This window comes from Somniosus microcephalus, unplaced genomic scaffold (genome assembly GCF_052327205.1).
Source record: "Somniosus microcephalus isolate GS21.2 unplaced genomic scaffold, FLI_Smic_1.0 unresolved_chr4, whole genome shotgun sequence".
Classification (NCBI taxonomy): Eukaryota; Metazoa; Chordata; class Chondrichthyes; order Squaliformes; family Somniosidae; genus Somniosus; species Somniosus microcephalus.
Window position 1 is genome coordinate 3890813 of NW_028225182.1, and position 24354 is coordinate 3915166.

A 24354-nucleotide genomic window follows, 5' to 3' on the forward strand; every position below is an offset into this window, starting at 1 on the left:
TCCCAAATTTCAGCAGCTGGGACAACAAGAATTCAGGTTCCACCGAGATTTGAACTCGGATCGCTAGATTCAGAGCCCAGAGTGCTTACCATAACACCATGGAACCTTTGCTGAACAATCCCTAGATTCTTTTCTCAAAATCAACAACATTACCATCTCCACCATTATACTTTGTTTCGGCCTGGTCTCATCCTTAACGTCAGCTTGCCCACTTGCCCCTCTGCTAAGCTTCGGTTCTGAGCAAATCACACTGCTGACTTAATGCCTATCGGTTCACAAATCTCAGCTTCTTTTTCACACTGCTCATGGCAGATTGCATTGCAGTCCTGCCAGGTAAAATGAGTATAATCTTTGCAAGGCACTGCTGCACGAAAGATAAGCAATTGTTAACTTTTTTCGAGAATACGAAGTGCAATGCCTACGTTTCAAGAAGCACTGCTTTCATTTTCAGCAAGTGTGCCAGCCGAATGCAGCTTGGAAAGGAAATGTTGAGCATTCTGCTGTGCAGTCAAACGAAGCACTGGACAACACACATCTTTCTCCTCCTCTTATTTGGAACTGGGAATGAGAAGTTGAGCCTGTCATCATCTAATGTCGAGAACAATAAACCAACCGTCATTGATCCAGGCAGCAAACAGGCCCGTAACCGTGGTTGTTATGAAGATGCCAAGCTTGCATATCCCAAATTTCCAGCAGCTGGGACAACAAGAATTCAGGTTCCACCGAGATTTGAACTTGGATCACTGGATTCAGAGCCCAGAGTGCTTACCATTACACCATGGAACCTTCGCTGAACAGTTCCCTAGATTCTTTTCTCAAAATCAACAACATTGCCATCTCCACCATTATACTTTGTCTCGGCCTGGTCTCATCCTTAACTTCAGCTTGCCCCTCTGCTAAGCTTCGGTTCTGAGCAAATCACACAGCTGCCTTGATGGCTATCGGTTCACAAATCTCAGCTTCTTTTTCACACTGCTCATGGCAGATTGCATTGCAGTCCTGCCAGGTAAAATGAGTATAATCTTTGCAAGGCACTGCTGCACGAAAGATAAGCAATTGTTAACTTTTTTCGAGAATACGAAGTGCAATGCCTACGTTTCAAGAAGCACTGCTTTCAATTTCAGCAAGTATGCCAGCCAAATGCAGCGTGGAAAGGAAATGTTGAGCATTCTGCTGTGCAGTCAAACGAAGCACTGGACAACACACATCTTTCTCCTCCTCTTATTTGGAACTGGGAATGAGAGGTTGAGCCTATCATCTGATGTCGAGAACAATAAATCAACCGTCATTGATTCAGGCAGCAAACGGTCCCGTAACCGTGGTTGGTATGCAGATACCAAGCTTGTGTGTCCCAAATTTCAGCAGCTGGGACAACAATAATTCAGGTTCCACCGAGATTTGAACTCGGATCGCTGGATTCAGAGCCCAGAGTGCTTACCATTACACCATGGAACCTTCGCTGAACAGTCCCTAGATTCTTTTCTCAAAATCAACAACATTACCATCTCCACCATTATACTTTGTCTCGGCCTGGTCTCATCCTTAACGTCAGCTTGCCCACTTGCCCCTCTGCTAAGCTTCGGTTCTGAGCAAATCACACAGCTGCCTTGATGGCTATCGGTTCACAAATCTCAGCTTCTTTTTCACACTGCTCATGGCAGATTGCATTGCAGCCCTGCCAGGTAAAATGAGTATAATCTTTGCAAGGCACAGCTGCACGAAAGATAAGCAATTGTTAACTTTTTTCGAAGAATACGAAGTGCAATGTCTACGTGTCAAGAAGCACTGCTTTCAATTTCAGCAAGTATGCCAGCCGAATGCAGCTTGCAAAGAAAATGTTGAGCATTCTGCTGTGCAGTCAAACGAAGCACTGGACAACACACATCTTTCTCCCCCTCTTATTTGGAACTGGGAATGAGAGGTTGAGCCTATCATCTGATGTCGAGAACAATAAATCAACCGTCATTGATTCAGGCAGCAAACGGTCCCGAAACCTTGGTTGGTATGCAGATACCAAGCTTGTCTGTCCCAAATTTCAGCAGCTGGGACAACAATAATTCAGGTTCCACCGAGATTTGAACTCGGATCGCTGGATTCAGAGCCCAGAGTGCTCACCATTACACCATGGAACCATTGCTGATAAATTTATTTGAATCTTTTCTTAAAATCAACAACATTACCGTCTCCACCATTATACTTTGTCTCGGCCAGGTCTCATCCTTAACTTCAGCTTGCCCACTTGCCCCCCTGCTGAGCCTCGGTTCTGAGTAAATCACACAGCTGCCTTGATGGCTATTGGTTCACAAATCTCTGTTTCTTTTTCACACTGCTCATAGCATCTTGTATTGCAGTCCTGCCAGGTAAAATGTGAATAATCTTTGCAAGGCACTGCTGCACGATAGATAAGCAATTGTTAACTTTTTTCGAGAATACGAAGTGCAATGTCTACGTTTCAAGAAGCACTGCTTTCAATTTCAACAAGTATGCCAGCCGAATGCAGCTTGCAAAGAAAATGTTGAGCAATCTGCTGTGCAGTGAAATGAAGCACTGGACAATACACATCTTTCTCCCCCGCTTATTTGGAACTGGGAATGAGAGGTTGAGCCTATCATCTGATGTCCAGAACAATAAATCAACCGTCATCGATTCAGGCAGCAAACGGTCCCGTAACCGTGGTTGGTATGCAGATGCCAATCTTGCATGTCCCAAATTTCCAGCAGCTGGGACAACAATAATTCAGGTTCCACCGAGATTTGAACTCGAATCGCTGGATTCAGAGTCCAGAGTGCTTACCATTACACCATGGAACCTTTGCTGAACAGTTCCTTAGATTCTTTTCTCAAAATCAACAACATTACCATCTCCACCATTATACTTTGTCTCGGCCTGGTCTCATCCTTAACGTCAGCTTGCCCACTTGCCCCTCTGCTAAGCTTCGGTTCTGAGCAAATCACACAGCTGCCTTGATGGCTATCGGTTCACAAATCTCAGCTTCTTTTTCACACTGCTCATGGCAGATTGCATTGCAGCCCTGCCAGGTAAAATGAGTATAATCTTTGCAAGGCACTGCTGCACGAAAGATAAGCAATTGTTAACTTTTTTCGAGAATACGAAGTGCAATGCCTACGTTTCAAGAAGCACTGCTTTCAATTTCAGCAAGTATGCCAGCCAAATGCAGCGTGGAAAGGAAATGTTGAGCATTCTGCTGTGCAGTCAAACGAAGCACTGGACAACACACATCTTTCTCCTCCTCTTATTTGGAACTGGGAATGAGAGGTTGAGCCTATCATCTGATGTCGAGAACAATAAATCAACCGTCATTGATTCAGGCAGCAAACGGTCCCGTAACCGTGGTTGGTATGCAGATACCAAGCTTGTGTGTCCCAAATTTCAGCAGCTGGGACAACAATAATTCAGGTTCCACCGAGATTTGAACTCGGATCGCTGGATTCAGAGTCCAGAGTGCTTACCATTACACCATGGAACCTTTGCTGAACAGTTCCTTAGATTCTTTTCTCAAAATCAACAACATTACCATCTCCACCATTATACTTTGTCTCGGCCTGGTCTCATCCTTAACGTCAGCTTGCCCACTTGCCCTTCTGCTGAGCTTCGGTTCTGAGCAAATCACACAGCTGCCTTGATGGCTATCGGTTCACAAATCTCAGCTTCTTTTTCACACTGCTCATGGCAGATTGCATTGCAGCCCTGCCAGGTAAAATGAGTATAATCTTTGGAAGGCACAGCTGCACGAAAGATAAGCAATTGTTAACTTTTTTCGAAAAATACGAAGTGCAATGCCTACTTTTCAAGAAGCACTGCTTTCAATTTCAGCAAGTATGCCAGCCGAATGCAGCTTGCAAAGAAAATGTTGAGCATTCTGCTGTGCAGTCAAACGAAGCCCTGGACAACACACATCTTTCTCCCCCTCTTATTTGGAACTGGGAATGAGAGGTTGAGCCGATCATCTGATGTCGATAACAATAAATCAACCGTCATTGATTCAGGCAGCAAACGGTCCCGTAACCGTGGTTGGTATGCAGATACCAAGCTTGTATGTCCCAAATTTCAGCAGCTGGGACAACAAGAATTCAGGTTCCACCGAGATTTGAACTCGGATCGCTGGATTCAAAGCCCAGAGTGCTTACCATTACACCATGGAACCTTCGCTGAACAGTTCCCTAGATTCTTTTCTCAAAATCAACAACATTACCATCTCCACCATTATACTTTGTCTCGGCCTGGTCTCATCCTTAACTTCAGCTTGCCCCTCTGCTAAGCTTCGGTTCTGAGCAAATCACACAGCTGCCTTGATGGCTATCGGTTCACAAATCTCAGCTTCTTTTTCACACTGCTCATGGCAGATTGCATTGCAGCCCTGCCAGGTAAAATGAGTATAATCTTTGCAAGGCACAGCTGCACGAAAGATAAGCAATTGTTAACTTTTTTCGAAGAATACGAAGTGCAATGTCTACGTTTCAAGAAGCACTGCTTTCAATTTCAGCAAGTATGCCAGCCGAATGCAGCTTGCAAAGAAAATGTTGAGCATTCTGCTGTGCAGTCAAACGAAGCACTGGACAACACACATCTTTCTCCCCCTCTTATTTGGAACTGGGAATGAGAGGTTGAGCCTATCACCTGATGTCGAGAACAATAAATCAACCGTCATTGATTCAGGCAGCAAACGGTCCCGTAACCGTGGTTGGTATGCAGATACCAAGCTTGTATGTCCCAAATTTCAGCAGCTGGGACAACAAGAATTCAGGTTCCACCGAGATTTGAACTCGGATCGCTGGATTCAGAGCCCAGAGTGCTTACCATTACACCATGGAACCTTCGCTGAACAGTCCCTAGATTCTTTTCTCAAAATCAACAACATTACCATCTCCACCATTATACTTTGTCTCGGCCTGGTCTCATCCTTAACGTCAGCTTGCCCACTTGCCCCTCTGCTAAGCTTCGGTTCTGAGCAAATCACACAGCTGCCTTGATGGCTATCGGTTCACAAATCTCAGCTTCTTTTTCACACTGCTCATGGCACATTGCATTGCAGTCCTGCCAGGTAAAATGAGTATAATCTTTGCAAGGCACTGCTGCACGAAAGATAAGCAATTGTTAACTTTTTTCGAGAATACGAAGTGCAATGCCTACGTTTCAAGAAGCACTGCTTTCAATTTCAGCAAGTATGCCAGCCAAATGCAGCGTGGAAAGGAAATGTTGAGCATTCTGCTGTGCAGTCAAACGAAGCACTGGACAACACACATCTTTCTCCTCCTCTTATTTGGAACTGGGAATGAGAGGTTGAGCCTATCATCTGATGTCGAGAACAATAAATCAACCGTCATTGATTCAGGCAGCAAACGGTCCCGTAACCGTGGTTGGTATGCAGATACCAAGCTTGTGTGTCCCAAATTTCAGCAGCTGGGACAACAATAATTCAGGTTCCACCGAGATTTGAACTCGGATCGCTGGATTCAGAGTCCAGAGTGCTTACCATTACACCATGGAACCTTTGCTGAACAGTTCCTTAGATTCTTTTCTCAAAATCAACAACATTACCATCTCCACCATTCTACTTTGTCTCGGCCTGGTCTCATCCTTAACGTCAGCTTGCCCACTTGCCCCTCTGCTAAGCTTCGGTTCTGAGCAAATCACACAGCTGCCTTGATGGCTATCGGTTCACAAATCTCAGCTTCTTTTTCACACTGCTCATGGCAGATTGCATTGCAGTCCTGCCAGGTAAAATGAGTATAATCTTTGAAAGGCACTGCTGCACGAAAGATAAGCAATTGTTAACTTTTTTCGAGAATACGAAGTGCAATGCCTACGTTTCAAGAAGCACTGCTTTCAATTTCATCAAGTATGCCAGCCGAATGCAGCTTGCAAAGAAAATGTTGAGCATTCTGCTGTGCAGTCAAACGAAGCCCTGGACAACACACATCTTTCTCCCCCTCTTATTTGGAACTGGGAATGAGAGGTTGAGCCGATCATCTGATGTCGATAACAATAAATCAACCGTCATTGATTCAGGCAGCAAACGGTCCCGTAACCGTGGTTGGTATGCAGATACCAAGCTTGTATGTCCCAAATTTCAGCAGCTGGGACAACAAGAATTCTGGTTCCACCGATATTTGAACTCGGATCGCTGGATTCAAAGCCCAGAGTGCTTACCATTACACCATGGAACCTTCGCTGAACAGTTCCCTAGATTCTTTTCTCAAAATCAACAACATTACCATCTCCACCATTATACATTGTCTCGGCCTGGTCTCATCCTTAACTTCAGCTTGCCCCTTTGCTAAGCTTCGGTTCTGAGCAAATCACACAGCTGCCTTGATGGCTATCGGTTCACAAATCTCAGCTTCTTTTTCACACTGCTCATGGCAGATTGCATTGCAGCCCTGCCAGGTAAAATGAGTATAATCTTTGCAAGGCACAGCTGCACGAAAGATAAGCAATTGTTAACTTTTTTCGAAGAATACGAAGTGCAATGTCTACGTTTCAAGAAGCACTGCTTTCAATTTCAGCAAGTATGCCAGCCGAATGCAGCTTGCAAAGAAAATGTTGAGCATTCTGCTGTGCATTCAAACGAAGCCCTGGACAACACACATCTTTCTCCCCCTATTATTTGGAACTGGGAATGAGAGGTTGAGCCTATCACCTGATGTCGAGAACAATAAATCAACCGTCATTGATTCAGGCAGCAAACGGTCCCGTAACCGTGGTTGGTATGCAGATACCAAGCTTGTATGTCCCAAATTTCAGCAGCTGGGACAACAAGAATTCAGGTTCCACCGAGATTTGAACTCGGATCGCTGGATTCAGAGCCCAGAGTGCTTACCATTACACCATGGAACCTTCGCTGAACAGTCCCTAGATTCTTTTCTCAAAATCAACAACATTACCATCTCCACCATTATACTTTGTCTCGGCCTGGTCTCATCCTTAACGTCAGCTTGCCCACTTGCCCCTCTGCTAAGCTTCGGTTCTGAGCAAATCACACAGCTGCCTTGATGGCTATCGGTTCACAAATCTCAGCTTCTTTTTCACACTGCTCATGGCACATTGCATTGCAGTCCTGCCAGGTAAAATGAGTATAATCTTTGCAAGGCACTGCTGCACGAAAGATAAGCAATTGTTAACTTTTTTCGAGAATACGAAGTGCAATGCCTACGTTTCAAGAAGCACTGCTTTCAATTTCAGCAAGTATGCCAGCCAAATGCAGCGTGGAAAGGAAATGTTGAGCATTCTGCTGTGCAGTCAAACGAAGCACTGGACAACACACATCTTTCTCCTCCTCTTATTTGGAACTGGGAATGAGAGGTTGAGCCTATCATCTGATGTCGAGAACAATAAATCAACCGTCATTGATTCAGGCAGCAAACGGTCCCGTAACCGTGGTTGGTATGCAGATACCAAGCTTGTGTGTCCCAAATTTCAGCAGCTGGGACAACAATAATTCAGGTTCCACCGAGATTTGAACTCGGATCGCTGGATTCAGAGTCCAGAGTGCTTACCATTACACCATGGAACCTTTGCTGAACAGTTCCTTAGATTCTTTTCTCAAAATCAACAACATTACCATCTCCACCATTCTACTTTGTCTCGGCCTGGTCTCATCCTTAACGTCAGCTTGCCCACTTGCCCCTCTGCTAAGCTTCGGTTCTGAGCAAATCACACAGCTGCCTTGATGGCTATCGGTTCACAAATCTCAGCTTCTTTTTCACACTGCTCATGGCAGATTGCATTGCAGTCCTGCCAGGTAAAATGAGTATAATCTTTGAAAGGCACTGCTGCACGAAAGATAAGCAATTGTTAACTTTTTTCGAGAATACGAAGTGCAATGCCTACGTTTCAAGAAGCACTGCTTTCAATTTCAGCAAGTATGCCAGCCGAATGCAGCTTGCAAAGAAAATGTTGAGCATTCTGCTGTGCAGTCAAACGAAGCCCTGGACAACACACATCTTTCTCCCCCTCTTATTTGGAACTGGGAATGAGAGGTTGAGCCGATCATCTGATGTCGATAACAATAAATCAACCGTCATTGATTCAGGCAGCAAACGGTCCCGTAACCGTGGTTGGTATGCAGATACCAAGCTTGTATGTCCCAAATTTCAGCAGCTGGGACAACAAGAATTCAGGTTCCACCGATATTTGAACTCGGATCGCTGGATTCAAAGCCCAGAGTGCTTACCATTACACCATGGAACCTTCGCTGAACAGTTCCCTAGATTCTTTTCTCAAAATCAACAACATTACCATCTCCACCATTATACATTGTCTCGGCCTGGTCTCATCCTTAACTTCAGCTTGCCCCTCTGCTAAGCTTCGGTTCTGAGCAAATCACACAGCTGCCTTGATGGCTATCGGTTCACAAATCTCAGCTTCTTTTTCACACTGCTCATGGCAGATTGCATTGCAGCCCTGCCAGGTAAAATGAGTATAATCTTTGCAAGGCACAGCTGCACGAAAGATAAGCAATTGTTAACTTTTTTCGAAGAATACGAAGTGCAATGTCTACGTTTCAAGAAGCACTGCTTTCAATTTCAGCAAGTATGCCAGCCGAATGCAGCTTGCAAAGAAAATGTTGAGCATTCTGCTGTGCATTCAAACGAAGCCCTGGACAACACACATCTTTCTCCCCCTATTATTTGGAACTGGGAATGAGAGGTTGAGCCTATCACCTGATGTCGAGAACAATAAATCAACCGTCATTGATTCAGGCAGCAAACGGTCCCGTAACCGTGGTTGGTATGCAGATACCAAGCTTGTATGTCCCAAATTTCAGCAGCTGGGACAACAAGAATTCAGGTTCCACCGAGATTTGAACTCGGATCGCTGGATTCAGAGCCCAGAGTGCTTACCATTACACCATGGAACCTTCGCTGAACAGTCCCTAGATTCTTTTCTCAAAATCAACAACATTACCATCTCCACCATTATACTTTGTCTCGGCCTGGTCTCATCCTTAACGTCAGCTTGCCCACTTGCCCCTCTGCTAAGCTTCGGTTCTGAGCAAATCACACAGCTGCCTTGATGGCTATCGGTTCACAAATCTCAGCTTCTTTTTCACACTGCTCATGGCAGATTGCATTGCAGTCCTGCCAGGTAAAATGAGTATAATCTTTGCAAGGCACTGCTGCACGAAAGATAAGCAATTGTTAACTTTTTTCGAGAATACGAAGTGCAATGCCTACGTTTCAAGAAGCACTGCTTTCATTTTCAGCAAGTGTGCCAGCCGAATGCAGCTTGGAAAGGAAATGTTGAGCATTCTGCTGTGCAGTCAAACGAAGCACTGGACAACACACATCTTTCTCCTCCTCTTATTTGGAACTGGGAATGAGAAGTTGAGCCTGTCATCATCTAATGTCGAGAACAATAAACCAACCGTCATTGATCCAGGCAGCAAACGGGCCCGTAACCGTGGTTGTTATGAAGATGCCAAGCTTGCATGTCCCAAATTTCCAGCAGCTGGGACAACAAGAATTCAGGTTCCACCGAGATTTGAACTTGGATCACTGGATTCAGAGCCCAGAGTGCTTACCATTACACCATGGAACCTTCGCTGAACAGTTCCCTAGATTCTTTTCTCAAAATCAACAACATTACCATCTCCACCATTATACTTTGTCTCGGCCTGGTCTCATCCTTAACTTCAGCTTGCCCCTCTGCGAAGCTTCGGTTCTGAGCAAATCACACAGCTGCCTTGATGGCTATCGGTTCACAAATCTCAGCTTCTTTTTCACACTGCTCATGGCAGATTGCATTGCAGTCCTGCCAGGTAAAATGAGTATAATCTTTGCAAGGCACTGCTGCACGAAAGATAAGCAATTGTTAACTTTTTTCGAGAATACGAAGTGCAATGCCTACGTTTCAAGAAGCACTGCTTTCAATTTCAGCAAGTATGCCAGCCAAATGCAGCGTGGAAAGGAAATGTTGAGCATTCTGCTGTGCAGTCAAACGAAGCACTGGACAACACACATCTTTCTCCTCCTCTTATTTGGAACTGGGAATGAGAGGTTGAGCCTATCATCTGATGTCGAGAACAATAAATCAACCGTCATTGATTCAGGCAGCAAACGGTCCCGTAACCGTGGTTGGTATGCAGATACCAAGCTTGTGTGTCCCAAATTTCAGCAGCTGGGACAACAATAATTCTGGTTCCACCGAGATTTGAACTCGGATCGCTGGATTCAGAGTCCAAAGTGCTTACCATTACACCATGGAACCTTTGCTGAACAGTTCCTTAGATTCTTTTCTCAAAATCAACAACATTACCATCTCCACCATTCTACTTTGTCTCGGCCTGGTCTCATCCTTAACGTCAGCTTGCCCACTTGCCCCTCTGCTAAGCTTCGGTTCTGAGCAAATCACACAGCTGCCTTGATGGCTATCGGTTCACAAATCTCAGCTTCTTTTTCACACTGCTCATGGCAGATTGCATTGCAGTCCTGCCAGGTAAAATGAGTATAATCTTTGAAAGGCACTGCTGCACGAAAGATAAGCAATTGTTAACTTTTTTCGAGAATACGAAGTGCAATGCCTACGTTTCAAGAAGCACTGCTTTCAATTTCAGCAAGTATGCCAGCCGAATGCAGCTTGCAAAGAAAATGTTGAGCATTCTGCTGTGCAGTCAAACGAAGCCCTGGACAACACACATCTTTCTCCCCCTCTTATTTGGAACTGGGAATGAGAGGTTGAGCCGATCATCTGATGTCGATAACAATAAATCAACCGTCATTGATTCAGGCAGCAAACGGTCCCGTAACCGTGGTTGGTATGCAGATACCAAGCTTGTATGTCCCAAATTTCAGCAGCTTGGACAACAAGAATTCAGGTTCCACCGAGATTTGAACTCGGATCGCTGGATTCAAAGCCCAGAGTGCTTACCATTACACCATGGAACCTTCGCTGAACAGTTCCCTAGATTCTTTTCTTAAAATCAACAACATTACCATCTCCACCATTATACTTTGTCTCGGCCTGGTCTCATCCTTAACTTCAGCTTGCCCCTCTGCTAAGCTTCGGTTCTGAGCAAATCACACAGCTGCCTTGATGGCTATCGGTTCACAAATCTCAGCTTCTTTTTCACACTGCTCATGGCAGATTGCATTGCAGCCCTGCCAGGTAAAATGAGTATAATCTTTGCAAGGCACAGCTGCACGAAAGATAAGCAATTGTTAACTTTTTTCGAAGAATACGAAGTGCAATGCCTACTTTTCAAGAAGCACTGCTTTCAATTTCAGCAAGTATGCCAGCCGAATGCAGCTTGCAAAGAAAATTTTGAGCATTCTGCTGTGCAGTCAAACGAAGCACTGGACAACACACATCTTTCTCCTCCTCTTATTTGGAACTGGGAATGAGAGGTTGAGCCGATCATCTGATGTCGAGGACAATAAATCAACCGTCATTGATTCAGGCAGCAAACGGTCCTGTCACCTGAGTTGGTATGCAGATACCAAGCTTGGATGTCCCAAATTTCAGCAGCTGGGACAACAATAATTCAGTTTCCACCGAGATTTGAACTCGGATCGCTGGATTCAGAGTCCAGAGTGCTTACCATTACACCATGGAACCTTCGCTAAACTGTTCTTAGATTCTTTTCTCAAAATCAACAACATTACCATCTCCACCATTATACTTTGTCTCGGCCTGGTCTCATCCTTAACGTCAGCTTGCCCACTTGCCCCTCTGCTAAGCTTCGGTTCTGAGCAAATCACACAGCTGCCTTGATGGCTATCGGTTCACAAATCTCAGCTTCTTTTTCACACTGCTCATGGCAGATTGCATTGCAGCCCTGCCAGGTAAAATGAGTATAATCTTTGCAAGGCACAGCTGCACGAAAGATAAGCAATTGTTAACTTTTTTCGAAGAATACGAAGTGCAATGCCTACTTTTCAAGAAGCACTGCTTTCAATTTCAGCAAGTATGCCAGCCGAATGCAGCTTGCAAAGAAAATGTTGAGCATTCTGCTGTGCATTCAAACGAAGCCCTGGACAACACACATCTTTCTCCCCCTCTTATTTGGAACTGGGAATGAGAGGTTGAGCCTATCACCTGATGTCGAGAACAATAAATCAACCGTCATTGATTCAGGCAGCAAACGGTCCCGTAACCGTGGTTGGTATGCAGATGCCAAGCTTGTATGTCCCAAATTTCAGCAGCTGGGACAACAAGAATTCAGGTTCCACAGAGATTTGAACTCGGATCGCTGGATTTAGGTCCCAGAGTGCTTACCATTACACCATGGAACCTTCGCTGAACAGTCCCTAGATTCTTTTCTCAAAATCAACAACATTACCATCTCCACCATTATACTTTGTCTCGGCCTGGTCTCATCCTTAACGTCAGCTTGCCCACTTGCCCCTCTGCTAAGCTTCAGTTCTGAGCAAATCACACAGCTGCCTTGATGGCTATCGGTTCACAAATCTCAGCTTCTTTTTCACACTGCTCATGGCAGATTGCATTGCAGCCCTGCCAGGTAAAATGAGTATAATCTTTGCAAGGCACTGCTGCACGAAAGATAAGCAATTGTTAACTTTTTTCGAAGAATACGAAGTGCAATGCCTACTTTTCAAGAAGCACTGCTTTCAATTTCAACAAGTATGCCAGCCGAATGCAGCTTGCAAAGAAAATGTTGAGCATTCTGCTGTGCAGTCAAACGAAGCACTGGGCAACACACATCTTTCTCCCCCTCTTATTTGGAACTGGGAATGAGAGGTTGAGCCTATCATCTGATGTCGAGAACAATAAATCAACCGTCATTGATTCAGGCAGCAAACGGTCCCGTAACCGTGGTTGGTATGCAGATACCAAGCTTGTGTGTCCCAAATTTCAGCAGCTGGGACAACAATAATTCTGGTTCCACCGAGATTTGAACTCGGATCGCTGGATTCAGAGTCCAGAGTGCTTACCATTACACCATGGAACCTTTGCTGAACAGTTCCTTAGATTCTTTTCTCAAAATCAACAACATTACCATCTCCACCATTCTACTTTGTCTCGGCCTGGTCTCATCCTTAACGTCAGCTTGCCCACTTGCCCCTCTGCTAAGCTTCGGTTCTGAGCAAATCACACAGCTGCCTTGATGGCTATCGGTTCACAAATCTCAGCTTCTTTTTCACACTGCTCATGGCAGATTGCATTGCAGTCCTGCCAGGTAAAATGAGTATAATCTTTGCAAGGCACTGCTGCACGAAAGATAAGCAATTGTTAACTTTTTTCGAGAATACGAAGTGCAATGCCTACGTTTCAAGAAACACTGCTTTCAATTTCAGCAAGTATGCCAGCCGAATGCAGCTTGCAAAGAAAATGTTGAGCATTCTGCTGTGCATTCAAACGAAGCCCTGGACAACACACATCTTTCTCCCCCTCTTATTTGGAACTGGGAATGAGAGGTTGAGCCTATCACCTGATGTCAAGAACAATAAATCAACCGTCATTGATTCAGGCAGCAAACGGTCCCGTAACCGTGGTTGGTATGCAGATACCAAGCTTGTATGTCCCAAATTTCAGCAGCTGGGACAACAATAATTCAGGTTCCACCGAGATTTGAACTCGGATCGCTGGATTCAGAGTCCAGAGTACTTACCATTACACCATGGAACCTTTGCTGAACAGTTTCTTAGATTCTTTTCTCAAAATCAACAACATTACCATCTCCACCATTATACTTTGTCTCGGCCTGGTCTCATCCTTAACGTCAGCTTGCCCACTTGCCCCTCTGCTAAGCTTCGGTTCTGAGCAAATCACACAGCTGCCTTGATGGCTATCGGTTCACAAATCTCAGCTTCTTTTTCACACTGCTCATGGCAGATTGCATTGCAGCCCTGCCAGGTAAAATGAGTATAATCTTTGGAAGGCACAGCTGCACGAAAGATAAGCAATTGTTAACTTTTTTCGAAGAATACGAAGTGCAATGCCTACTTTTCAAGAAGCACTGCTTTCAATTTCAGCAAGTATGCCAGCCGAATGCAGCTTGCAAAGAAAATGTTGAGCATTCTGCTGTGCAGTCAAACGAAGCCCTGGACAACACACATCTTTCTCCCCCTCTTATTTGGAACTGGGAATGAGAGGTTGAGCCTATCATCTGATGTCGTGTACAATAAATCAACCGTCATTGATTCAGGCAGCAAACGGTCCCGTAACCTTGGTTGGTATGCAGATACCAAGCTTGTATGTCCCAAATTTCAGCAGCTGGGACAACAAGAATTCAGGTTCCACCGAGATTTGAACTCGGATCGCTGGAATCAAAGTCCAGAGTGCTCACCATTACACCATGGAACCTTCGCTGAACAGTCCGTAGATTCTTTTCTCAAAATCAACAACATTACCATCTCCACCATTATACTTTGTCTCGGCCTGGTCTCATCCTTAACGTCAGCTTGCCCACTTGCCCCTCTGCTAAGCTTCGGTTCTGAGCAAATCACACAGCTGCCTTGATGGCGATCGGTTCACAAATCTCAGCTTCTTTTTCACACTGCTCATGGCAGATTGCATTGCAGTCCTGCCAGGTAAAATGAGTATAATCTTTGCAAGGGACTGCTGCACGAAAGATAAGCAATTGTTAACTTTTTTCGAGAATACGAAGTGCAATGTCTACGTTTCAAGAAGCACTGCTTTCAATTTCAGCAAGCATGCCAGCCGAATGCAGCTTGGAAAGGAAATGTTGAACACTCTGCTGTGCAGTCAAACGATGCACTGGACAACACACATCTTTCTCCTCCTCTTAATTGGAACTGGGAATGAGAGGTTGAGCCTATCATCTGATGTCGAGAACAATAAACCAACCGTCATTGATCCAGGCAGCAAACGGGCCCGTAACCGTGGTTGTTATGAAGATGCCAAGCTTGCATGTCCCAAATTTCCAGCAGCTGGGACAAAAAGAATTCAGGTTCCACCGAGATTTGAATTTGGATCACTGGATTCAGAGCCCAGAGGGCTTACCATTACACCATGGAACCTTTGCGAAAGAGTTTCCTAGATTCTTTTCTCAAAATCAACAACATTACCATCTCCACCATTATACTTTGTCTCGGCCTGGTCTCTTCCTTAACTTCAGCTTGCCCCTCTGCTAAGCTTCGGTTCTGAGCAAATCACACAGCTGCCTTGATGGCTATCGGTTCACAAATCTCAGCTTCTTTTTCACACTGCTCATGGCAGATTGCATTGCAGCGCTGCCAGGTAAAATGAGTATAATCTTTGCAAGGCACAGCTGCACGAAAGATAAGCAATTGTTAACTTTTTTCGAAGAATACGAAGTGCAATGCCTCCTTTTCAAGAAGCACTGCTTTCAATTTCAGCAAGTATGCCAGCCGAATGCAGCTTGCAAAGAAAATGTTGAGCATTCTGCTGTGCAGTCAAACGAAGCACTGGACAACACACATCTTTCTCCCCCTCTTATTTGGAACTGGGAATGAGAGGTTGAGCCCATCATCTGATGTCGAGAACAATAAATCAACCGTCATTGGTTCAGGCAGCAAACGGTCCCGTAACCTTGGTTGGTATGGAGATACCAAGCTTGTGTGTCCCAAATTTCAGCAGCTGGGACAACAATAATTCAGGTTTCACCGAGATTTGAACTCGGATCGCTAGATTCAGAGCCCAGAGTGCTTACCATTACACCATGCAACCTTCGCTGAACAATCCCTACATTCTTTTCTCAAAATCAACAACATTACCATCTCCACCATTATACTTTGTCTCGGCCTGGTCTCATCCTTCACGTCAGCTTGCCCACTGGCCCCTCTGCTAAGCTTCGGTTCTGAGCAAATCACACAGCTGCCTTGATGGCTATCGGTTCACAAATCTCAGCTTCTTTTTCACACTGCTCATGGCAGATTGCATTGCAGTCCTGCCAGGTAAAATGAGTATAATCTTTGCAAGGCACTGCTGCACGAAAGATAAGCAATTGTTAAATTTTTTCGAGAATACGAAGTGCAATGCCTACGTTTCAAGAAGCACTGCTTTCAATTTCAGCAAGTATGCCAGCCGAATGCAGCTTGCAAAGAAAATGTTGAGCATTCTGCTGTGCAGTCAAACGAAGCACTGGACAACACACATCTTTCTCCCCCTCTTATTTGGAACTGGGAATGAGAGATTGAGCCTATCATCTGATATCGAGAACAATAAATCAACTGTCATTGATTCAGGCAGCAAATGGTCCCGTAACCTTGGTTGATCTGCAGATACCAAGCTTGTGTGTCCCAAATTTCAGCAGCAGGGACAACAATAATTCAGGTTCCACCGAAATTTGAACTCGGATCGCTGGATTCAGAGCCCAGAGTGCTTACCATTACACCATGGAACCTTTGCTGATAAATTTATTTGAATCTTTCCTTAAAATCAACAACATTACCGTCTCCACCATTATACATTTTCTCGGCCAGGTCTCATCCTTAACTTTAGCTTGCCCACTTGCCCCTCTGCTGAGCCTCGGTTCTGTCTAAATCGCACAGCTGCCTTGATGGCTATCGGTTCACAAATCTCTGTTTCTTTTTCACACTGCTCATAGCATCTTGTATTGCAGTCCTGCCAGGTAAAATGTGAATAATCTTTGCAAGGCACTGCTGCACGATAGATAAGCAATTGTTAACTTTTTTCGAGAATACGAAGTGCAATGTCTACGTTTCAAGAAGCACTGCTTTCAATTTCAACAAGTATGCCAGCCGAATGCAGCTTGCAAAGAAAATGTTGAGCAATCTGCTGTGCAGTGAAATGAAGCACTGGACAATACACATCTTTCTCCCCCGCTTATTTGGAACTGGGAATGAGAGTTTGAGTCTCTCATCTGATGTCCAGAACAATAAATCAACCGTCATCGATTCAGGCAGCAAACAGTCCCGTAACCGTGGTTGGTATGCAGATGCCAATCTTGTATGTCCCAAATTTCCAGCACAATAATTCAGGTTCCACCGAGATTTGAACTTGGATCACTGGATTCAGAGGCCAGAGTGCTTACCATTATACCATGGAACCTTTGCTAAACAGTTCCCTAGATTCTTTTCTCAAAATCAACAACATTACCATCTCCACCATTATACTTTGTCTCGGCCTGGTCTCTTCCTTAACTTCAGCTTGCCCCTCTGCTAAGCTTCGGTTCTGAGCAAATCACACAGCTGCCTTGATGGCTATCGGTTCACAAATCTCAGCTTCTTTTTCACACTGCTCATGGCAGATTGCATTGCAGCCCTGCCAGGTAAAATGAGTATAATCTTTGCAAGGCACAGCTGCACGAAAGATAAGCAATTGTTAACTTTTTTCGAAGAATACGAAGTGCAATGCCTACTTTTCAAGAAGCACTGCTTTCAATTTCAGCAAGTATGCCAGCCGAATGCAGCTTGCAAAGAAAATGTTGAGCATTCTGCTGTGCAGTCAAACGAAGCACTGGACAGCACACATCTTTCTCCCCCTCTTATTTGGAACTGGGAATGAGAGGTTGAGCCTATCATCTGATGTCCAGAACAATAAATCAACCGTCATCGATTGAGGCAGCAAACAGGCCCGTAACCGTGGTTGGTATGTAGATGCCAATCTTGTGTGTCCCAAATTTCCCGCAGCTGGGACAACAATAATTCAGGTTCCACCGAGATTTGAACTCGGATTGCTGGATTCAGAGCCCAGAATGCTTACCATTACACCATGGAACCTTTGCTGATAAATTTATTTGAATCTTTTCTTAAAATCAACAACATTACCGTCTCCACCATTATACTTTGTCTCGGCCAGGTCTCATCTTTAACTTCAGCTTGCCCACTTGCCCCTCTGCTAAGCCTCGGTTCTGAGTAAATCACACAGCTGCCTTGATGGCTATCGGTTCACAAATCTCAGCTTCTTTTTCACACTGCTCATGGCAGATTGCATTGCAGTCCTGCCAGGTAAAATGAGTATAATCTTTGCAAGGCACAGCTGCACGAAAGATAAGCAATTGTTAACTTTTTTCGAAGAATACGAAGTGCAATGCCTACGTTTCAAGAAGCACTGCTTTCAATTTCAGCAAGTATGCCAGCCGAATGCAGCTTGCAAAGAAAATGTTGAGCATTCTGCTGTGCAGTCAAACGAAGCCCTGGACAACACACATCTTTCTCCCCCTCTTATTTGGAACTGGGAATGAGAGGTTGAGCCTATCATCTGATGTCGAGCACAATCAATCAACCGTCATTGATTCAGGCAGCAAACGGTCCCGTAACCGTGGTTGGTATGCAGATACCAAGCTTGTATGTCCCAAATTTCATCAGCTGGGACAACAATAATTCATGTTCCACCGAGATTTGAGCTCGGATCGCTGGATTCAAAGTCCAGAGGGGTCACCATTACACCATGGAGACTTTGCTGAAAAAATCATTAGAATCTTTTCTTAAAATGAACAACATTACCGTCTCCACCATTATACTTTGTCTCGGTCTGGTCTCATTCTTAACTTCAGCTTGCCCACTTGCCCCTCTGCTAAAGCTCGGTTCTGAGTAAATCACACAGCTGCCTTGATGGCTATCGGTTCACAAATCTCTGCTTCTTTTTCACACTGCTCATAGCAGCTTGTATTGCAGTCCTGCCAGGGAAAATGTGAATAATCTTTGCAAGGCATTGCTGCACGAAAGATAAGCAATTGTTAACTTTTTTCGAGAATACGAAGTGCAATGTCTACGTTTCAAGAAGCACTGCTTTCAATTTCAACAAGTCTGCCAGCCGAATGCAGCTTGCAAAGATAATATTGAGCAATCTGCTGTGCAGTCAAACGAAGCACTGGACAATACACATCTTTCTGCCCCGCTTGTTCGGAACTGGGAATGAGAGGTTGAGCCAATCATCCTGATGTCGAGAACAATAAATCAACCGTCATTGATTCAGGCAGCAAACGGTCCAGTCACCGTGGTTGGTATGCAAATGCCAAGCTTGTATGTCCCTAATTTCCAGCAGCTGGGACAAGAAGAATTTAGGTTCTGCCAAGATTTGAATTCAGCTCGCTGGATTCAGAGTCGCGAGTGCTCACTCTTACACCATGGATCCGTTACAGAAAAGTTCTTTAGATTCTTTTCTCAAAATCAACAACATTACCATCTCCACCTGATGTGCCTCAATAGTTCCGAGACTCGATGTTAGTGAAATAAAACAAGGCTTTTATTAACTTAGAAGGTAACACACAGTGGAGAGAGGTATCTTCCATCTGGAGGTCTGCAGTACTGGATATGATGCCAGACTGAGCTTGCTTACATAGGGGCCAGGTATGGGCGGAGCCCTACACACAATACATTACAATATACAATACAATGGTGAGGAGACGGAACTGAGGTAAGGGAACTGAAACCTGAAACCAACCACAGTCACAGGCAGTGATGAATGGAGTATTTGATCACACCACCATTATACTTTGTCTCGGCCTGGTCTCATCCTTAACTTCAGCTTGCCCACTTGCCCCTCTGCTAAGCCTCGGTTCTGAGTAAATCACACAGCTGCCTTGATGGCTATCGGTTCACAAATCTCTGCTTCTTTTTCACACTGCTCATAGCAGCTTGTATTGCAGTCCTGCCAGGTAAAATGTGAATAATCTTTGCAAGGCACTGCTGCACGAAAGATAAGCAATTGTTAACTTTTTTCGAGAATACGAAGTGCAATGCTTACGTTTCAAGAAGCACTGCTTTCAATTTCAACAAATATGCTAGCCGAATGCAGCTTGCAAAGAAAATGTTGAGGAATCTGCTGTGCAGTCAAACGAAGCACTGGACAACACATATCTTTCTTCCCCGCTTATTTGGAACTGGGAATGAGAGGTTGAGCCTATCCTCTGATGTCGAGAACAATAAATCAACCGTCATTGATTCAGGCAGCAAACGGTCCCGTAACCGTGGTTGGTATGCAGATGCCAAGCTTGTATGTCCCAAATTTCCAGCAGCTGGGACAACAAGCAATCTGGTTCCACCGAGATTTAAACTCGCATCGCTGGATTCAAAGTCCAGAGTGGTCACCATTACACCATGGAACCTTTGCTGAAAAAATCATTAGAATCTTTTCTTAAAATGAACAACATTACCGTCGCCACCATTATACTTTGTCTCGGTCTTGTCTCATCCTTAACTTCAGCTTGCCCACTTGCCCCTCTGCTAAGGCTCGGTTCTGAGTAAATCACAAAGCTGCCTTGATGGCTATCGGTTCACAAATCTCTGCTTCTTTTTCACGCTGCTCATAGCAGCTTGTATTGCAGTCCTGCCAGGGAAAATGTGAATAATCTTTGCAAGGCACTGCTGCACGAAAGATAAGCAATTGTTAACTTTTTTCGAGAATACGAAGTGCAATGTCTACGTTTCAAGAAGCACTGCTTTCAATTTCAACAAGTATGCCAGCCGAATGTAGCTTGCAAAGAAAATGTTGAGCAATTTGCTGTGCAGTCAAACGAAGCACTGGACAACACACATTTTTCTCCCCGGCTTATTTGGAACTGGGAATGAGAGGTTGAGCCTATCATCTGATGTCGAGAACAATAAATCAACCGTCATTGATTCAGTCAGCAAACGGTCCCGTAACCGTGGTTGGTATGCAGATGCCAAGCTTGTATGTCCCAAATTTCCAGCAGCTGGGACAATAAGAATTCAGGTTCCACCGAGATTTGAACTCGGATCGTTGGATTCAAAGCCCAGAGTGCTTACCATTGCACCATAGAACCTTTGCGTAACAGTTCCCTAGATTCTTTTCTCAAAATCAACAACATTACCATCTCCACCATTGTACTTTGTCTCGGCCTGGTCTCATCCTTAACGTCAGCTTGCCCACTTGCCCCTCTGCTAAGCTTCGGTTCTGAGCAAATCACACAGCTGCCTTGATGGCTATCGGTTCACAAATCTCAGCTTCTTTTTCACACTGCTCATGGCAGATTGTATTGCAGTCCTGCCAGGTAAAATGAGTATAATCTTTGCAAGGCACTGCTGCACGAAAGATAAGCAATTGTTAACTTTTTTCGAGAATACGAAGTGCAATGCCTACGTTTCAAGAAGCACTGCTTTCAATTTCAGCAAATATGCCAGCCGAATGCAGCTTGCAAAGAAAATGTTGAGCATTCTGCTGTTCAGTCAAACGAAGCACTGGACAACACACATCTTTCTCCCCCTCTTCATTTGGAACTGGGAATGTGAGGTTGAGCCTATCATCTGATGTCGAGATCAATAAATCAACCGTCATTAATACAGGCAGCAAACGGTCCCGTAATCGTGGTTGTTATGAAGATGCCAAGCTTGTATGTCCCAAATTTCCAGCAGCTGGGACAACACGAATTCAGGTTCCAGCGAGAATTTGAACTCGGCTTGGTGGATTCAAAGTCCAGAGGGCTCACCATTACACCATGGAACCGTTGCTGAAGATTTCATTAGATTCTTTCCTCAAAATCAACAACATTACCGTCTCCACCATTGTAATTTGTCTCGGCCTGGTCTCATCCTTAACTTCAGCTTACCCATTTGCCCCTCTGCTAAGCCTCGGTTCTGAGTAAATCACACAGCTGCCTTGATGGCTATCGGTTCACAAATCTCTGCTTCTTTTTCACACTGCTCATAGCAGCTTGTATTGCAGTCCTGCCAGTTAAAATGTGAATCATCTTTGCAAGGCACTGCTGCACGAAAGATAAGCTATTGTTAACTTTTTTCGAGAATACGAAGTGCAATGCCTACGATTCAAGAAGCGCTGCTTTCAATTTCAACAAGTATGCCAGCCGAATGCAGCTTGCAAAGAAAATGTTGAGGAATCTGCTGTGCAGTCAAACGAAGCACTGGACAACACATATCTTTCTTCCCCGCTTATTTGGAACTGGGAATGAGAGGTTGAGCCTATCATCTGATGTCGAGAACAATAAATCAACCGTCATTGATTCAGGCAGCAAACGGTCCAGTCACCGTAGTTGGTATGCAAATGCCAAGCTTGTATGTCCCTAATTTCCAGCAGCTTGGACAAGAAGAATTTAGGTTCTGCCAAGATTTGAATTCAGATCGCTGGATTTAGAGTCCCGAGTGCTTACCCTTACACCATGGATCCGTTACAGAAAAGTTCTTTAGATTCTTTTTTCAAAATCAACAACATTACCATCTCCACCTGATGTGCCTCAATAATTCTGAGACTCGATGTTAGTGAAATAAAACAAGGCTTTTATTAACTTAGAAGGTAACACACAGTGGAGAGAGGTGTCTTCCATCTGGAGGTCTGCAGTACTGGATATGAGGCCAGACTGAGCTTGCTTACATAGGGGCCAGGTATGGGCGGAGCCCTACACACAATACATTACAATATACAATACAATGGTGAGGAGATGGAGCTGAGGTAAGGGAACTGAAACCTGAAACCAACCACAGTCACAGGCAGTGATGAATGGAGTATTTGATCACACCACCATTATACTTTGTCTCGGCCTGGTCTCATCCTTAACTTCAGCTTGCCCACTTGCCCCTCTGCTAAGCCTCGGTTCTGAGTAAATCACACAGCTGCCTTGATGGCTATCGGTTCACAAATCTCTGCTTCTTTTTCACACTGCTCATAGCAGCTTGTATTGCAGTCCTGACAGGTAAAATGTGAATAATCTTTGCAAGGCACTGCTGCACGAAAGATAAGCAATTGTTAACTTTTTTCGAGAATACGAAGTGCAATGTCTACGTTTCAAGAAGCACTGCTTTCAATTTCAACAAGTATGCCAGCCGAATGCAGCTTGCAAAGAAGATGTTGAGCAATCTGCTGTGCAGTCAAACGAAGCACTGGACAATACACATCTTTCTCACCCGCTTATTTGGAACTGCGAATGAGAGGTTCAGCCTATCATCTGATGTCGAGAACAATAAATCAACCGTCAGTGATTCAGGCAGCAAATGGTCCCGTAACCGTGGTTGGTATGCAGATGCCAAGCTTGTATGTCCCAAATTTCCAGCAGCTGGGACAACAAGAATTCAGGTTCCACCAAGATTTGAACTTGGATCGCTGGACTCAAAGTCCAGAGTGGTCACCATTACATCATGCAACCGTCGCTGAAGAATTCATTAGAATCTTTTCTTAAAATCAACAACATTACCGTCTCCACCATTATACTTTGTCTTGGTCTGGTCTCATCCTTAACTTCAGCTTGCCCACTTGCCCCTCTGCTAAGCCTCGGTTCTGTGCAAATCACGCAGCTGCCTTGATGGCTATCGGTTCACAAATCTCAGCTTCTTTTTCACACTGCTCATGGCAGCTTGCATTGCAGTACTGCCAGGTAAAATGTGAATAATCTTTGCAAGGCACTGCTGCACGAAAGATAAGCAATTGTTAACTTTTTTCGAGAATACGAAGTGCAATGCCTACGTTTCAAGAAGCACTGCTTTCAATTTCAACAAGTATGCCAGCCGAATGCAGCTTGCAAAGAAAATGTTGAGCAATCTGCTGTGCAGTCAAACGAAGCTCCTGATTCTTATGTAACTTATGTAACAGGTTACGAAGTTGGGGATAATTGGTGTAGGGCTTCCAGACGTCATTGGGTCCCCATTTTAAAGTCCCCACATTGTGGTTTACAACAAAGCTTAGAATAATATGCCAGGTAGCTACAGTGGGTTGAACCAGAGAATGGTGGACAATGAGAAGCTGGGGCAGGTAAATCTGGACGGCTGCAGTGGCACCAACTGGTGACATAGAGAGTTCCCTTTATCATTATTATTATTGACAGAGCAATTTATTGCAGAAAAGTTGGCACAGAAGTGTGACAAAATAGGGACAGGAGGTTTTGTAATAAGGAACTGGCGCAGATGAAATGTTTTTATTACATTTTATTGAACCGATACATATATGGAATGAGTGATACAGTAATTTGATACATTTGAACATATATAAAGTGCACGTGGGGATATTGAGAGTATTTGGATATAATCATTCTTGCATATTATGGACATTGTGCCCGGGTACGAGAACTAATTCAAGCAGGTTATCGTTCCTCAACATGTAAATGAAATCAAATGTAATTAGTCCTGCCTCTCGTCAGAAGTCAATTCAAAGTGGATTTGTGTCATATATATCTGTGTATATATAAATCAATTTAATATTTACTTAATAGTTGTTTCAAGACCTGCAAAACACAGAACACTGGGCATAACGGCATGAGATCATGGGGCAACCGTAACTTACAGGATATAATAGTTAATCCATCCTAGGATCACAGCCATCTAACAACTCTGCCCAGAACTGAATACAATACTCCAACTGAGGCCTAAACAGGGCTTTGTATAGCTGCAGCATAACTTCTGCCCCGTTGTATTCTAGCTTTCTAGATATTAAGGCCAGCATTCCATTTGCCTTTTTGATTATTTTCCATACCTGTTCATGAGATTTTATTGATCTATGTACATGGAACCTCGAGTCTCT

The 24354-nt window shown here is 44.4% G+C and overlaps 17 non-coding genes across 17 annotated transcripts; all 17 read right to left on the minus strand.

Moving 5' to 3' along the window:
• Window positions 1-1383: 1383 nt before the first annotated feature.
• On the minus strand, window positions 1384-1455 carry trnaq-cug (transfer RNA glutamine (anticodon CUG)). The gene has a single exon. It is a non-coding gene; the product is annotated as a tRNA-Gln (tRNA).
• Window positions 1456-2060: 605 nt separating this feature from the next.
• On the minus strand, window positions 2061-2132 carry trnaq-cug (transfer RNA glutamine (anticodon CUG)). Its single transcript has one exon. It is a non-coding gene; the product is annotated as a tRNA-Gln (tRNA).
• Window positions 2133-2738: 606 nt separating this feature from the next.
• On the minus strand, window positions 2739-2810 carry trnaq-cug (transfer RNA glutamine (anticodon CUG)). Its single transcript has one exon. It is a non-coding gene; the product is annotated as a tRNA-Gln (tRNA).
• Window positions 2811-3415: 605 nt separating this feature from the next.
• trnaq-cug (transfer RNA glutamine (anticodon CUG)) lies at window positions 3416-3487 on the minus strand. Its single transcript has one exon. It is a non-coding gene; the product is annotated as a tRNA-Gln (tRNA).
• A 606-nt stretch (window positions 3488-4093) lies between these two features.
• Window positions 4094-4165, minus strand: trnaq-uug (transfer RNA glutamine (anticodon UUG)). Its single transcript has one exon. It is a non-coding gene; the product is annotated as a tRNA-Gln (tRNA).
• A 598-nt stretch (window positions 4166-4763) lies between these two features.
• trnaq-cug (transfer RNA glutamine (anticodon CUG)) lies at window positions 4764-4835 on the minus strand. Its single transcript has one exon. It is a non-coding gene; the product is annotated as a tRNA-Gln (tRNA).
• Window positions 4836-5439: 604 nt separating this feature from the next.
• Window positions 5440-5511, minus strand: trnaq-cug (transfer RNA glutamine (anticodon CUG)). Its single transcript has one exon. It is a non-coding gene; the product is annotated as a tRNA-Gln (tRNA).
• A 605-nt stretch (window positions 5512-6116) lies between these two features.
• Window positions 6117-6188, minus strand: trnaq-uug (transfer RNA glutamine (anticodon UUG)). Its single transcript has one exon. It is a non-coding gene; the product is annotated as a tRNA-Gln (tRNA).
• A 598-nt stretch (window positions 6189-6786) lies between these two features.
• On the minus strand, window positions 6787-6858 carry trnaq-cug (transfer RNA glutamine (anticodon CUG)). Its single transcript has one exon. It is a non-coding gene; the product is annotated as a tRNA-Gln (tRNA).
• Window positions 6859-7462: 604 nt separating this feature from the next.
• On the minus strand, window positions 7463-7534 carry trnaq-cug (transfer RNA glutamine (anticodon CUG)). The gene has a single exon. It is a non-coding gene; the product is annotated as a tRNA-Gln (tRNA).
• A 1275-nt stretch (window positions 7535-8809) lies between these two features.
• Window positions 8810-8881, minus strand: trnaq-cug (transfer RNA glutamine (anticodon CUG)). The gene has a single exon. It is a non-coding gene; the product is annotated as a tRNA-Gln (tRNA).
• A 1277-nt stretch (window positions 8882-10158) lies between these two features.
• trnaq-cug (transfer RNA glutamine (anticodon CUG)) lies at window positions 10159-10230 on the minus strand. The gene has a single exon. It is a non-coding gene; the product is annotated as a tRNA-Gln (tRNA).
• A 605-nt stretch (window positions 10231-10835) lies between these two features.
• On the minus strand, window positions 10836-10907 carry trnaq-uug (transfer RNA glutamine (anticodon UUG)). Its single transcript has one exon. It is a non-coding gene; the product is annotated as a tRNA-Gln (tRNA).
• A 1952-nt stretch (window positions 10908-12859) lies between these two features.
• Window positions 12860-12931, minus strand: trnaq-cug (transfer RNA glutamine (anticodon CUG)). The gene has a single exon. It is a non-coding gene; the product is annotated as a tRNA-Gln (tRNA).
• A 605-nt stretch (window positions 12932-13536) lies between these two features.
• trnaq-cug (transfer RNA glutamine (anticodon CUG)) lies at window positions 13537-13608 on the minus strand. The gene has a single exon. It is a non-coding gene; the product is annotated as a tRNA-Gln (tRNA).
• Window positions 13609-14214: 606 nt separating this feature from the next.
• On the minus strand, window positions 14215-14286 carry trnaq-uug (transfer RNA glutamine (anticodon UUG)). Its single transcript has one exon. It is a non-coding gene; the product is annotated as a tRNA-Gln (tRNA).
• Window positions 14287-20584: 6298 nt separating this feature from the next.
• Window positions 20585-20656, minus strand: trnaq-uug (transfer RNA glutamine (anticodon UUG)). The gene has a single exon. It is a non-coding gene; the product is annotated as a tRNA-Gln (tRNA).
• Between the last annotated feature and the right edge of the window lie 3698 nt (window positions 20657-24354).